Source organism: Hemiscyllium ocellatum, chromosome 13, assembly GCF_020745735.1.
Source record: "Hemiscyllium ocellatum isolate sHemOce1 chromosome 13, sHemOce1.pat.X.cur, whole genome shotgun sequence".
In the NCBI taxonomy this organism is placed as follows: Eukaryota; Metazoa; Chordata; class Chondrichthyes; order Orectolobiformes; family Hemiscylliidae; genus Hemiscyllium; species Hemiscyllium ocellatum.
In genome coordinates, this window is record NC_083413.1 from 92,264,926 (window position 1) to 92,278,098 (window position 13,173).

Genomic DNA, 13,173 nt, shown 5'->3' on the forward strand with positions numbered 1-13,173 from the left:
TCCAAGGGAGTCTGGTTTCTATTATCAATTTAGAGAGCTGCCGTTCGAGTGTTTGGTTCATTCTCTCAACCCTTCCTGATGATGGTGGGTTCCATGGAATATGGAATTCCCTGGAGATTCCCAACCCTTTCATTAACCCCTGTAACACTTTGGAGATAAAATGAGTTCCTTGGTCAGAATCTGTACAGTGTGCCAGCCCATATCGGGGAATGATGTGCTCCAATATTGTTTTAGGCACTCCACTTGCAGTGGCAGTAGCTAGGGGGTATGCTTCAACCCAACCGGATAAATGATCCACGATGACCAACATATATTTTAGTTTCCCTACCCTGGGTAACTCAGTATAATCTACTTGTATACTCTGGAAGGGTCCCAATCCTGGGTCTCTTCCTCCCGGGGTCTGTTTTCTCAAGACTTTCTTAATTACCTTTGTGCATATTATACATCCCACACATATTTGTTGAGCAATTGTATATATTCCTTTACATCCATATTCCCTAAGAGCTAAATCATACATTGCTTGGGCTCCCCAATGGCTGCCTTGGTGTAGGACAGCCATAATCTCTCGCATCATCATTTTGTTTAACATTTCCCTTCCATCAGGTAACATCCAATGCCCATCTGCTGTTCTTGCCGCCCCTTAATCTTTCAATTCGTTTTCTTATCTTTCAGTAAATGTAGGAGCTTCCAGAGGACCTGGAACAGTAGGTATTAGGGAATGAATCACCACTTCTCGAGGGTTCAGGACGGCTCCTTTGCCAATTCATCAGCTAATCTATTCCCCCTAACTTCTGTTTCATTTCCTTTCTGATGACCATTTACACGCACTACTGCTATTTCCCGGGAGAGTAATAGGGACTCCAAGACCCGTTTAATCAACTCTTCATGTCCCAATTCCTTCCCCCGTCTGTTGATCAGTCGTCTTTCCTGCCATATCTTTCCGAAAGTGTGCACAGCACCAAAGTAATATTTGGAGTCAGTGTATACAGTTCACTCTTTACTGTCTAATGCCCTAAGGGCTCTTTCCAATGCATAGAATTCGCAGGTCTGAGCTGACCACCCATTTGGCAACTTTCCTGCCTCCACCACACCAGCTTTTGTCCCATCTATGACTGCATACCCATTATGTCGTCTCCCTTCAGTCACCCGGGATAATCCATCTATAAAATCTCTAGTCCCCATACGGACCTTAACTTTGTATTCAATAATGTCAAGGCAGTCGTGCCCTGGATTCTGAGGAGATTCTCCTTCGCCTTTCCAAAGAAAGGCAGCTGGATTTAAACAATTGTCCGTGACCAACACTAGATCATCTTTTGCTATTAATATTGCCTTATATTTCAAAATCTGCGAGTCTGTCAACCATCGCCAAGGTTTTTAGTTTAGGATCGTTCTCACTTGGCATGGGGTGCTTACTATTAGGGCTCCCCCAACAGCGCAGTGGCAGCCACAGCCTACACACACTCAGGCCACCCCTGGGATACTGGATCCAATAGCTTCGAAAAATATGCTACTAGCTGTATCATTCCTCTCCACCTCTGGGTTAATACTCCCAAAGCCGCTCCCTTATCCACAGTAGCAAAGAGGTGGAAAGATTAATCTAGGGAAGGTAAGGCTGACATGGGGGCATGGATCAGATCTCTTTTGAGCTCCTCAACTAGTTCTTTGTCGTCATCGTCCGAACGTTGACATTTTGGTTCCCCCTCCAATAGTTTGAGATATGATTTCTTAGTCTTTTGAGCATAGGAATCAATCCACAATCTGCAATATCCCGTTAGACCCAAAAATTTATGTAACTCCCGTTTAGTCCTGGGCAGCGGCATCCCCACTATTCCCTCTAACCGTTCCGGCCTTATCTTTCGCTTTCCCTCACTAAGTAAATGTCCCAAGTATTTCACTTCTCACTCCACATATTGCAATTTATTTTTAGATACTCGCAGGTTCTGCTGGCCCAGAAAATTCAATAGCTTGTTAGTAGCTTCAACTATTCTTTATCTTCTTTTTCCTGTTACTTAGAGGTCGTCTACATATTGCAACAGGATAGTCCCCTTGGGGCTGCTAAATGTCTGCAATATTTGTTCTAACATCTGTGCAAATAAATTCGGGGATTCTGTAAACCCTTGGGGGAGCACAGTCCACCGGTATTGCTGTTTCCGTCCTGTCTTGGGGTCTTCCCATTCAAAGGCGAACAAATTCCTACTTTCCTTCCCCAAGCGACAAGCCCAAAAGGCATCCTTTAAATATATCACACTAAACCATTTGTGGTCATGAGGGATCTTACTCAATATCTAATCAGTCCCTCAATTACTGGCTGCAGTCCTCGTGTACCTTCTATGGAAATGGGATATTGTCACTCACAGACAATGTTTCCTTTCCTTTTTAAATTTACTTCAAGGGGAGGGATCTGTAGTTCTCCACGATCCCCTTCCCTAGCCCATGCAATAGGGTCTATCTCTCTCTCCATATCCTCTGTCAACATTGCCATTTGTACAACTAATTCCTTTTCCTGAATTCCAATCTCCAGTCCTAAGAGGATAATTAAGTCCCGCCCTAGTAAGTTACTTCCTATATCAGGGATATACAACAATTTCCACTGTGAGCCTGTCCTTAGGACCTTCTATCATCATCGGTTCAAATACTGGGACAGTAAATCCCTCCACTTTCACCCCAGAAACAGTAATTGTCGGTGTCGAGCTGTCTACTTTCTTTGGTTTAAAATTGAGCGATGACCGTGCTGCCCCCGTATCTACTAGGAAGTCTACCTCTTCCCTACAGGGTCCCACCTTCAAGTTTATCAAGGGTTCCTGGTGGGTCCCCGAGGGCAGGAACCTCTGATACCCCTATTCATTATCAAAATTAATAAGCGGAATTGCCCTTTCTTCCCGCCTAAAATGCCCTATCGTTACACAATAACAGTATCCTTTCTGTGGAGACCTCCATCTCTGCCCCTGTCACTTGAACCCTCTATGAAATGCCGCCCCCCCCCGAACTTGTCCTCTCCCTCTCCCCTTTCCTCTCTTCCCTACATGCTGCCACCCGCCTCTCCGGTTGCTCACTCTTGCTTAATTACTTCATCAGCTGTAGTTACCATCATTTTCACATTCTGTTTCTGTCTCTCATCCTCTCTCTTTACAAACACTTTCTGTGCCTGCCTTAACAATTCATCTAATGGTTTTTCACTCCACCCGTCCATCTTCTGCATCTTTCTCTGTATGTCTGATCATGCCTTTGTCACAACATGTAGGTTCAAAAGACCATGTGCCACTGGTTCCTCAGGGTTCATTCCAGAATATTTCCGCATTGAGTCTCTTAATCTCTGCAAGAAAGCTGAAGGAGTCTCATCTTTCTCCTGACTAACGTCAAAGGCTTTATTCAGATTCTGCGACTTCGGAACTGCCTCTCTTATTCCTTTTAGAATCAGATCTTTCAATTTCCTCATTTCTTCTCTATGCTCCGGGTTTTGATTTTCCGACTGGGGATCTCTGAGGGGAAACTTCATCTCTCCCTGTCCAGCATCCCCATCTCCAATCGGGTGTTCCCTGTCCCATATTTTAATGGCTGCTCCCCCTATAAGTCACCTTTCTTTCCCAGTAAATAGTATATCAAAATAGACATTAACTCAGCCCATGTATACAGACAGGGCCCCAAAAATTGATCAATTTGTTCAGACAATCCTACCGTATCCTCAACCAAGACCTTCATTTCCTTTTTAAATGTTCTGACCTCCCCACTGGTGAGGGGGGCACTTACAAACCCAATCTCTTTGTCCCCTATTGGTATCTCCCGAAGGGGATAAGTCATTACGTTCTTCCCCTTTTTTCTTTATTTAAGAAATATTGCAATATTTCTAGCTCCCCATAACTTTAAAGCCTGTTCCTAACTTGTAAACATATTTATATATTTACGTTCATTTATTCTGTATTTAATATTTAAAATGTAAAATGCATGCAGTTCCCAATTTTGAAATCCACTACAATCACCCAGTTTTAGTTCCCTAATTTAAATCCAAAATTTGTTTTCTTAAGTATTCCTGACCAATGATTGCTTAATTACAATACCATAGCTCGTGAAATAATCAGCGCTTCCTTAAAAGAATTCGCCTATTCAAGTAAAAAAAATTTCTAACGCATGAACAATGGCCAATCGAAGGTCACAGTTATTAACCATATAATTTTTCGTTTTTTATAAAATCTAATGTTGAACTGAAACTTCAATTGTCGTCCATAAATCGCTTTAATGTAAGGATAAGAGATTAGTTAGAAACTGATAGCTATGGAGTCATGACTTGTAAAAAGAACAGGAGTTATCATTTTTTCCATAATCTCTCTAGCATCCTTAACCTTAAAATAAATCATGTTAAGTTTCCATAATAAAAAAAATCAGATTCAAAACAGTCCTGGAATTCAAGCTCCCGGGAGTAAAACTCAAACATACAATCACCAACAAACAAATGTGCATTCAAACCAAATCACAAAGAGTTAAACTTTCTATCAGCTACACATCTCTTTTCAATCTCTCTCTCTCACACACATTGACATATAAATTCAGATATTTACAAACCCAGTCTTCGTCGGACCTGTACTTTGGCCAGAAGACCGCGGGATGAAGAATGGATTCCTTAGTCCATACAAAGCAAGAATATTTAAACATTTTCTTCCCTTGTACAAGTATTAGTTTTCCAATTCCACAACACCCTGCCCAACGGACTTTCTGGAGGTATGTTGTAAGAGACCCCGCCTCCATTTCCATTGCCTTGTTCTTCTTCTGTTTCCCCGGAGGCTTTTTCCTTACACACGGCCCACCCATATTGAGATCCTTCGTTAGTCCCTTATTAACTACTAAAACTCAATGCTGGCCACAACGACAATACTTAAAAGTCAATTTTTTTACCTTGGTCTGTGCACAGAGTTGTCTGGCCCCTTTCTGCCGTATTTTCTATCGACCTCCTGGCAATGTCTGATTGAGGTGTCTCTCCTGTGGGATTCGTACCAGTCGCCCAAGGGAGCGGACCAAACCGGCACACGACACAGCTCCACAATGAGGAAAGGAACGCGTCTTCCCAGTGTCCAGGGCCAGCCACTCCCCCTGGCGATGGAAAAACATCATGGACGAGCCCCAATTGTGAGAAACAAAGGTCAGTCACTGCAATAATTTCAGTCCGAGAAATTATCTGAATCAGTAGTACCCTTTATTTCACACTTACAAGTGGGTGTGATGTCCACAAGGCAGGGACAAAACAAACTGAATTCAACAAATACTCGATATTTATATAATTTTGATCCTACATATTTTTTTCTCATTTAATTGCCCCCCCCCCCCCCGTTTACATCCTCCACTTTCCTAACGCCGGTATCCATTACTCCTGTTTATCTCGTGTTTTATCCAACCTTGTCTGTGACAAGACTGCTCATTCCTGTTCTCAAGGTCATTTGACCTCCTCCTGCTGTGGGTACATCCTTGCCTAACCATTATTTACTCCCTCCATCTGGGCTGCCCTTCACAGCATCTTACCACTAAGCCCTTTTACTTGTGGTTTGTTCCTCTGTTTCTGTAAAAGTGGGAAACAGATGTTTATACCAATTGTTTATACAGGCATGTTGAGTTTAACTGTCTGTCTTCACAGCATCTTTCCATTGTTTTACTGTCCCATTTCTTTCTTCCATACATTTTTAGCTAATACAAAAAAAAACATGCATCTCCTCCACACAGCCCCGACCCCTGTCGACCCAGCCCCTGGCCGAAACAACCACACACCGATGTGAGTTCATTCACCTTGTATCAGAAATTATAATTGCAGGATTGCAGAAGTAACACCAATCCACCTATATCCCACATTGTGGAATCGCCAGTGATCATCCCCACTTCTGATCTTGTGGTGGGGTGGGTGGGGGCGGGGAGTCATTGATCAAGCAACTGAAGTTGTTAGTGAAGAGGAAGCTACCCTGAGGATTTTCCACAGAGGTGACCCAGGACTGAGAGGATGAACATCTTCCTTTGTGCCATGTTTGACTGGACAGTTTAGTCTGATTCCATTAAGTCTAGTTTTGTTAAGCTCCTTGATGTCAGGAGAAGTCAACCACTGCTTTGATATCAGGGCCAGTCATTTTTTACCTGAACCCTTGTGTCAACCTCTTTTGTTCATATCAATATGCAATGATATAGGAGTAGCAAGTGTTTTCTTCAAAAAGGTACTATTGAATGCCAGGATTTCTCTTCTCAGGAGTGTTCGGGGAGCCTGATGTCTGAAAGTATTTGAAGAGCAAATAGATGGGTATTGACCTGTCAGAGAGGTGAGGGCTAAGAGGAATTGTGCATTAACGAGGATTTGAGAGCAAGAGCAGATCAGCCATGATCTTAGTGAAGGGCAAGACAGGCTTGGGGAGTGAACGACCTGCCCCTGTGTCTGATGTTCTGTTATTGGAAAGTTGGTGGGTGTTATTTTCAAGAATGTTCTGTTATTGCATATTGAAGTCAGAGAGACCAGACGATTTAGTGAGCCATTGCTTTGTGAGGCATGTATGCTGTATTCATAGTGAATCTGGGTTTACAATATGACAAAAAAATGAAGCACAATTTGCAGAGCGTGGAAGCTCTGTAAAGAACGATTAGGGGCCTCTTTTTTACCGAGCATGGATTTTTCCATTACATTTCCCAAATCACCTCAAAGCGTCTGTGCCAGTCTTGAGAGGCTGAATGGTCACCTTTGTTTCTGTGCACCAGGTTATAGGATTAAGTGGCGTCCAACTGTTCCCGTCTAGCAGGTTTGAGGGGCTGAATGGAACATAGAAACATGGGACTGAAAAACATGACCGGGTCATTGGATACTTTGAGCCTTCTCCACCATGGACTAAGATTGTAACTGATCAGGTTGGAGTCTCAGCCCCACTTTCTTGACTGCATCCCATTATGCATGACTGACTTCTCTGTCATATATTTAACTAACACAGGTTTCAATCAATGTGAACATAGAGGCATGATAAACTTCCAGTGAAGAGAATTCCGACTTGAAACGTCCTTTCAGAATTTCTCATCATTCCTCTTCTAGAATCAGAGTCATGCAGAACGGATACAGACCCGACTGTCCAATCTGTTCACTCCGATCAGATATCAAATCTGATCTCGCCCCATTTGCCAGCATTTGGCCAATACCCCTCCTCTCAGATACATTTTAAACGTGCGATTGTAACCGCCTTCACCACTTCATCTGACAGCATTTTATGTACACACACCACTCTCTGTGTGAAACATTTACCTTCAGGTCCCTTCTAAATCATTCGCCATCTCCCCTTCAACCTATGCCATCTTCTTCTGGACTCCCTTATCCTGGGGAGCAGAACTTGGCTGTTCAGAATATCCATGAAACTTATGGTTTTATAAAGCTTTATAATGTTACCATTCAAGCTCTGACACTCTGGGGGAAACGCCGCAACTGAATCAACCTCTCCCTAAAGCTCAAACCTCCAGTCCTGGAACATCTGTGTAAGTCATTTCTTCAGAAAACCGAGTTGCACGCAGTATTCTTGAGGTGGCCTCACCAACATCATGTACAGATGCAAAATGCCACCACTCTGTCGACCTGCGACTCCACTTTCATGGAACAATGCACCTGCAGTCCTAGGTCCCTTTGTTCCACAACAGGCCCCAGGACCTTACCATTAAGTGTATGAATTCTGCCGTGATTTGCCTTCCCATAATGTATTACCTCGTAAGTATCTAAATTAAACTTCATCTGTCACTCCTTGCCCCTTTGTCCCATCTAATTGTGGTCTCGTTGTACTCTGAGATAATCTACTACACCTCCTTTCTGATGTCATTTGTAAACTTACTAACTATGACCCCAATATTCACATCTAAATCCTTTCCATAAATAATGAAATGCAGTGAACTCAGTGCTGATTCTTGCAGCACACTGCTGCTCACAAACCTCCAGTCTGAAAAATATCCCTGTTCCTTCAAGCCAATTGTGACCAGCTTCTTCTGTATCCCATGTGACCGAAACTTACTCATACGTCTATCAATCAGAATGAAATAGAAGCTATGAAGAAAGGCTGAGTAGGTTAGGTTTATTTTCACTAGATAAAAAGTGGTTGAGGGGGGACGTGATTGAGGTTTGGAAAATCATGAAGGGTATAGACAGGGTGGACAGACACAAGCTTTTTCCCCGGGTGAAGGATTCTACAACGAGAGGTCGTGCTTTCAAGGTGAGCGGTGGAACATTAAGGGGGAGACACGCGGTTAGTACTCCACACAGAGGGTGGTGTGTGTTTGGAACGCGTTGTTAGCAGAGATGGTAGAGGGAGGCAGGTAGATCCATTTCAGATGCGTCTGGACAGATCCATGTGTAGGAGGGGAGCAGAGGGATGCAGATGTTTAGGAATTGGGCGACAGATTTAGACAGTACATTTGGATCTGCTCAGGGTTGGAGGGCGAAGGGCCTATTACAGGGCTGTCAAGTTTTTTTTGTTCTTTGTTCTTAAAGAAAATGCCTACCAAACTGCCTTCATCAATCTTCTTTGTCACCTCTTCAAGAAACTCAACCAAATTAATCAGACATCATTTCCCATGCAGAAAGCCATGTTGTCTACCCTGATCAGCCCTTGCCTTCCCAAATGTATATAAATACTATACTTCAGAATCCCCTCCAATAACTTACCTCGGCTTTTTGGGTCACCTTTTCCTTCTCTAGTCCCACTGCTCACTGCTCACAACAAATGTTAAATGTAACCAGGTTGGTGATACGACCGATGATAACGGTCTGACTGGGCTAGGGATTATTTTAGGAACAAGTCAGGCTAGTTGCTTTAATCTGCTAAAACAACATGTTTATGATCCAGCGCAATGTTACTCAAACTATGATGGAAATATGAATGGCAAACGGTTTGGGTATTGTAAATATATAATCAATATTTCTCTTTCTAAAAACGCTTACACACACACACACGCAATTTGGAAGAACTTTGTCCAGATATTATTGGATCTGATGACAAAAGGAAAAATTGTGAGATTTTCCAGAACGTTATTCTGCTTCTGAAGATATTATACTCGCAGAGCTGCTAACAATGGGATTCCATCCTGGGACAGTTGGATATGGCTTAATTCCCTTTGCTCTCGGCAGTGAATAGATTCCAATGACTACTCGTCAGGGATCAGCCAAAGGGTAGCACGGTGGTTAACACTGCTGCGTCCCACCACCAGGGACTTGGGTTCGATTCCAGCCTTGGGTGACTGTCTCTGTGGAATTTACACATTCTCCCCTTGTCTGTGTGAGTTTCTAAATGGGTTATCGAGTTTCCGACCACAGCTCAAACTGTGTACGTTCGGTGGATTGGTCATGTTTAATTGTCCATAGTGTTCAGGCATTTCTCGGTTAGGTGCATTAGTCAGAAGGAAATGGGTTGGGAAGATTGGTATGGACTTGTTGGGCTGCAGAGTTTCTATAAAAATAAGAATGGTAACGACGACTGTCGAGTTTTTTTTTAGCTCACACACATTGCTGTGATGAGGAACAATGAAGTAGAGAGAATGCAATAGGCCGTTCCTTCTCGGGCAGATTACGTTTTTCCCTTTCTGAGCTGAATCACACACTAATGTGATCCTCTCCAAAACTGGACCATGTGAGGTCCCTTGTCCATTGTCCAAACTATGTCTCCATCACATTCCCTGTTCTATGTAGGTACATCATTGCTGTTGTCATACACGGAGCCATACACTCAGCAGAGAATGGTCTCAGTCGATTTTAAATATTTTTACATAGCCCTGCGTAATGAGTAAATAAAATGTTTAATTTATTAGAATACCTGTGTTAAAATGAATGCATTTTTCAAACAAATACAGAAATTGCTGAAAAAGCTCAGCAGGTCTGTCAGCATCCAGATGCCTTTTACATGATGAAGTTGGACCAGCCTCCACCACTTCCTCTCTCAGCTCATTCCATACGTACACCACCGTCTGTGTGAAAAGATGCCCCTTAGGCTTCTTCAAAACCTTTCCCCTCTCGCTTTCAACTAATGCCGTATAGTTTTAGACGTCCCTAACCTAGGGAAAAACCCTGACAACTCACCCTATCCATGACCGTTCTGATTTTATAACCCTTTACTGCTGCGAAATGTGACTTCAATCAACATGAATAGCTATGTTTTCCGTCATCCCACTCCTAATTTCTGAAATTCAATACTGACAGCTCTTCCTTCTCCACCGAGTCACAATTATAAATCCATTTTAATCGGTTTGTTCAGAGGTATCATGAGAACCTTCTGTGGGATTTAAACCCAGACCTTTGTGCCAGGAGATAAGGACACTAGCACCAATCTGCAATACCAATAAAACTGTAACGTTTATCCTCCTGCTCATCAGCCTGTTCTGACCTGCTGTGACATACCTCTGCAACAGGCAGGACTTGAAGTTAGAACTTAGAGTTCACAGCTAGGAACACTACCACACACGTTCAGGAACTGGAATCAAATCCAATCCTGTGGCTCAGAGGCAGGAGGACTACCCACTAAACTGTCATACACAGATTTTGGGTCATATTTTAAGAGTAAAAAATGAGGTCTGCAGATGCTGGAGATTACAGTTGAAAATGTGTTGCTGGTTAAAGCACAGCAGGTTGGGCAGCATCCAAGGAATAGGAAATTCGACGTTTCGGGCATAAGCCCTTCATCAGGAATGAGGAGAGTGTGCCAAGCAGGCTAAGATAAAAGGTAGGGAGGAGGGACTTGGGGGAGGGGCGATGGAGATGTGATAGGTGGAAGGAGGTCAAAGTGAGGGTGATAGGCCGGAGTGGGGTGGGGGCGGAGAGGTCAGGAAGAAGATTGCAGGTTAGGAGGGCGGTGTTGAATTGAGGGAACCGACTGAGACAAGGTGGGGGGAGGGGAAATGAGGAAACTGGAGAAATCTGAGTTCATCCCTTGTGGTTGGAGGGTTCCCAGGCGGAAGATGAGGCGCTCCTCCTCCAGCCGTCGTGTTGCTATGTTCTGCTGGTGGAGGAGTCCAAGGACCTGCATGTCCTCGGTGGAGTGGGCGGGACAGTTAAAGTGTTGAGCCACGGGGTGGTTGAATTGGTTGATCCGGGCGTCCTCTGAAGCGTTCCGCAAGTAAACGGCCCGTCTCCCCAATATAGAGGAGGCCACATCGGGTACAGCGGATGCAATAGATGATGTGTGTGGAGGTGCAGGTGAACTTGTGGTGGATATGGAAGGATCCCTTGGGGCCATGGAGGGAAGTGAGGGAGGAGGTGTGGGCGCAAGTTTTACATTTCCTGCAGTTGCAGGGGAAGGTGCCGGGAGTGGAGGTTGGGTTGGTGGGGGGTGTGGACCTGACGAGGGAGTCATGAAGGGAGTGGTCTTTGCGGAATGCTGATAGGGGAGGGGAGGGAAATATATCCCTGGTGATGGGGTCCGTTTGGAGGTGGCGGAAATGACGGCGGATGATACGTTGTATACGGAGGTTGGTGAGGTGGTAGGTGAGAACCAGTGGGGTTCTGTCTTGGTGGAGGTTGGAGGAGCGGGGCTCAAGGGCGGAGGAGCGGGAAGTGGAGGAGATGCGGTGGAGGGCATCGTCGATCACGCTTGGGGGGAATCTGCGGTCCTTGAAGAAGGAGGCCATCTGGGCTGTGCGGTGTTGTCATATTTTAAGAGTCAGCTTTCAGCTCGGTGTGGATTTCTTATAATTAGGTTACCATTACTGAACTACACAAAACAATTTGTATTGTTAAACAAATGCAAGATATTTGTCTCAACAGTAGGATGTTGAGTGCATGTGCTGTGCCATCAAAATTAACTGTGGACATCTTTAATCGCTATTATCTGCAGTCTGCAATATTAGGGAAAGAATTTCTGCAGACACACTCTGCACAAATGAAGGGTGTCAAATACACATCTATTCCTAAACACCAGAAACGGAGAAAGACCATAATTTCTGACCCCAAAACACGGATCAGTATTCGCCAACTCTCACGTATGACTGCCCTCTTCCTCAAAACATTAAAATGATACCTGGCCGCTGATTACTGTCCAGCCTATTATCTCCACTGACTGTGTCTGCAATCTGTCCCTCCTCCCCCTAACCACACAAGGCAAACCAAGTTCAGGGTCTTTGTGACAGTCAAGGCTGGAGTGTGCAGGCCTCCTGGAGAGGAGATGGGCATTTTAAAATTGAAGGGGAAGGGGAGGTGGCAGTAATATCACATCCTGGGCTGAGGGGTGGAAAATGGAGTCTAGTTTAGATTCATGTGAGGCATTGGATTTGATAAATCAAACAAGAGCAGGACCTATACAATTAAAAGTAGGTTCTTTGGCAAGGTTGTAGAACAGAGACCTAGGCCGTCAGGTATGACTCTTTAAAATTTGCATCTCATATAGGTAGTGTGGTTAAGAAGGTGTTTAACACACTTGTCTTCATTGGTCAGACCTTTGAGTATCGGAATTGGGACGTCATGTTGTGGTTGTACAGGACATTGGTGTGACCTCTTCTGGAATACTGTGTCCAGTCTGGATATCCTGCCCGCTTATTCCATAGGCACACCACCCTCTGGGTGAAAAAGCTGCTCCTTAGGTTGCTTTTAAATGCTTCCCCTCTCACCTTAAAACTATGTCCTCTAGTTTTGGACTCCCTTAGAAAATTCACTTTGAAATTATTGACCTTCATATTATTAAGCCGGAGAGGGTTCAGAAGAGATTAACCTGATGTTTCTGGAATGGAGGGAATGAGCTACAAGAAGAAGCTGGATAGTCTGGGATTTTGTTCACTGGAGAGTATGAGATTAAGGGGTAATTTGACAGAAGGTATAAAATCATGAGGGTCACAGATAACCTGAAGGGCCGATGACGTTTCCAGAGAGTTGGGGATTCAAAACTGAGGGATATTTTAAGTTGTGAGGAAAAAGATTTACAAAAGTCATGAGAGTGGGGTAATGATTTTGTACAGAATCTGGCTTGTGTGTGGAAAGAACTTACAGAAGAAGTGGTGAAAGCAGGAACAGTTGCACCGTTTAAATGACATTTAGGTCAGTTAGAGCTCGACACACTATTCCAGGAGAGGTCTCACCAATGTCCTGTACAACCTCAACATGACATTTAGAGCATCGAGTCCTGGCTGTATTTGAGCACAGAGTGTTGAAGATATCACGAAAGGTGGGAAGTGCAGTAACTATCACAGATTAGTTTCAGTATCTGAGCT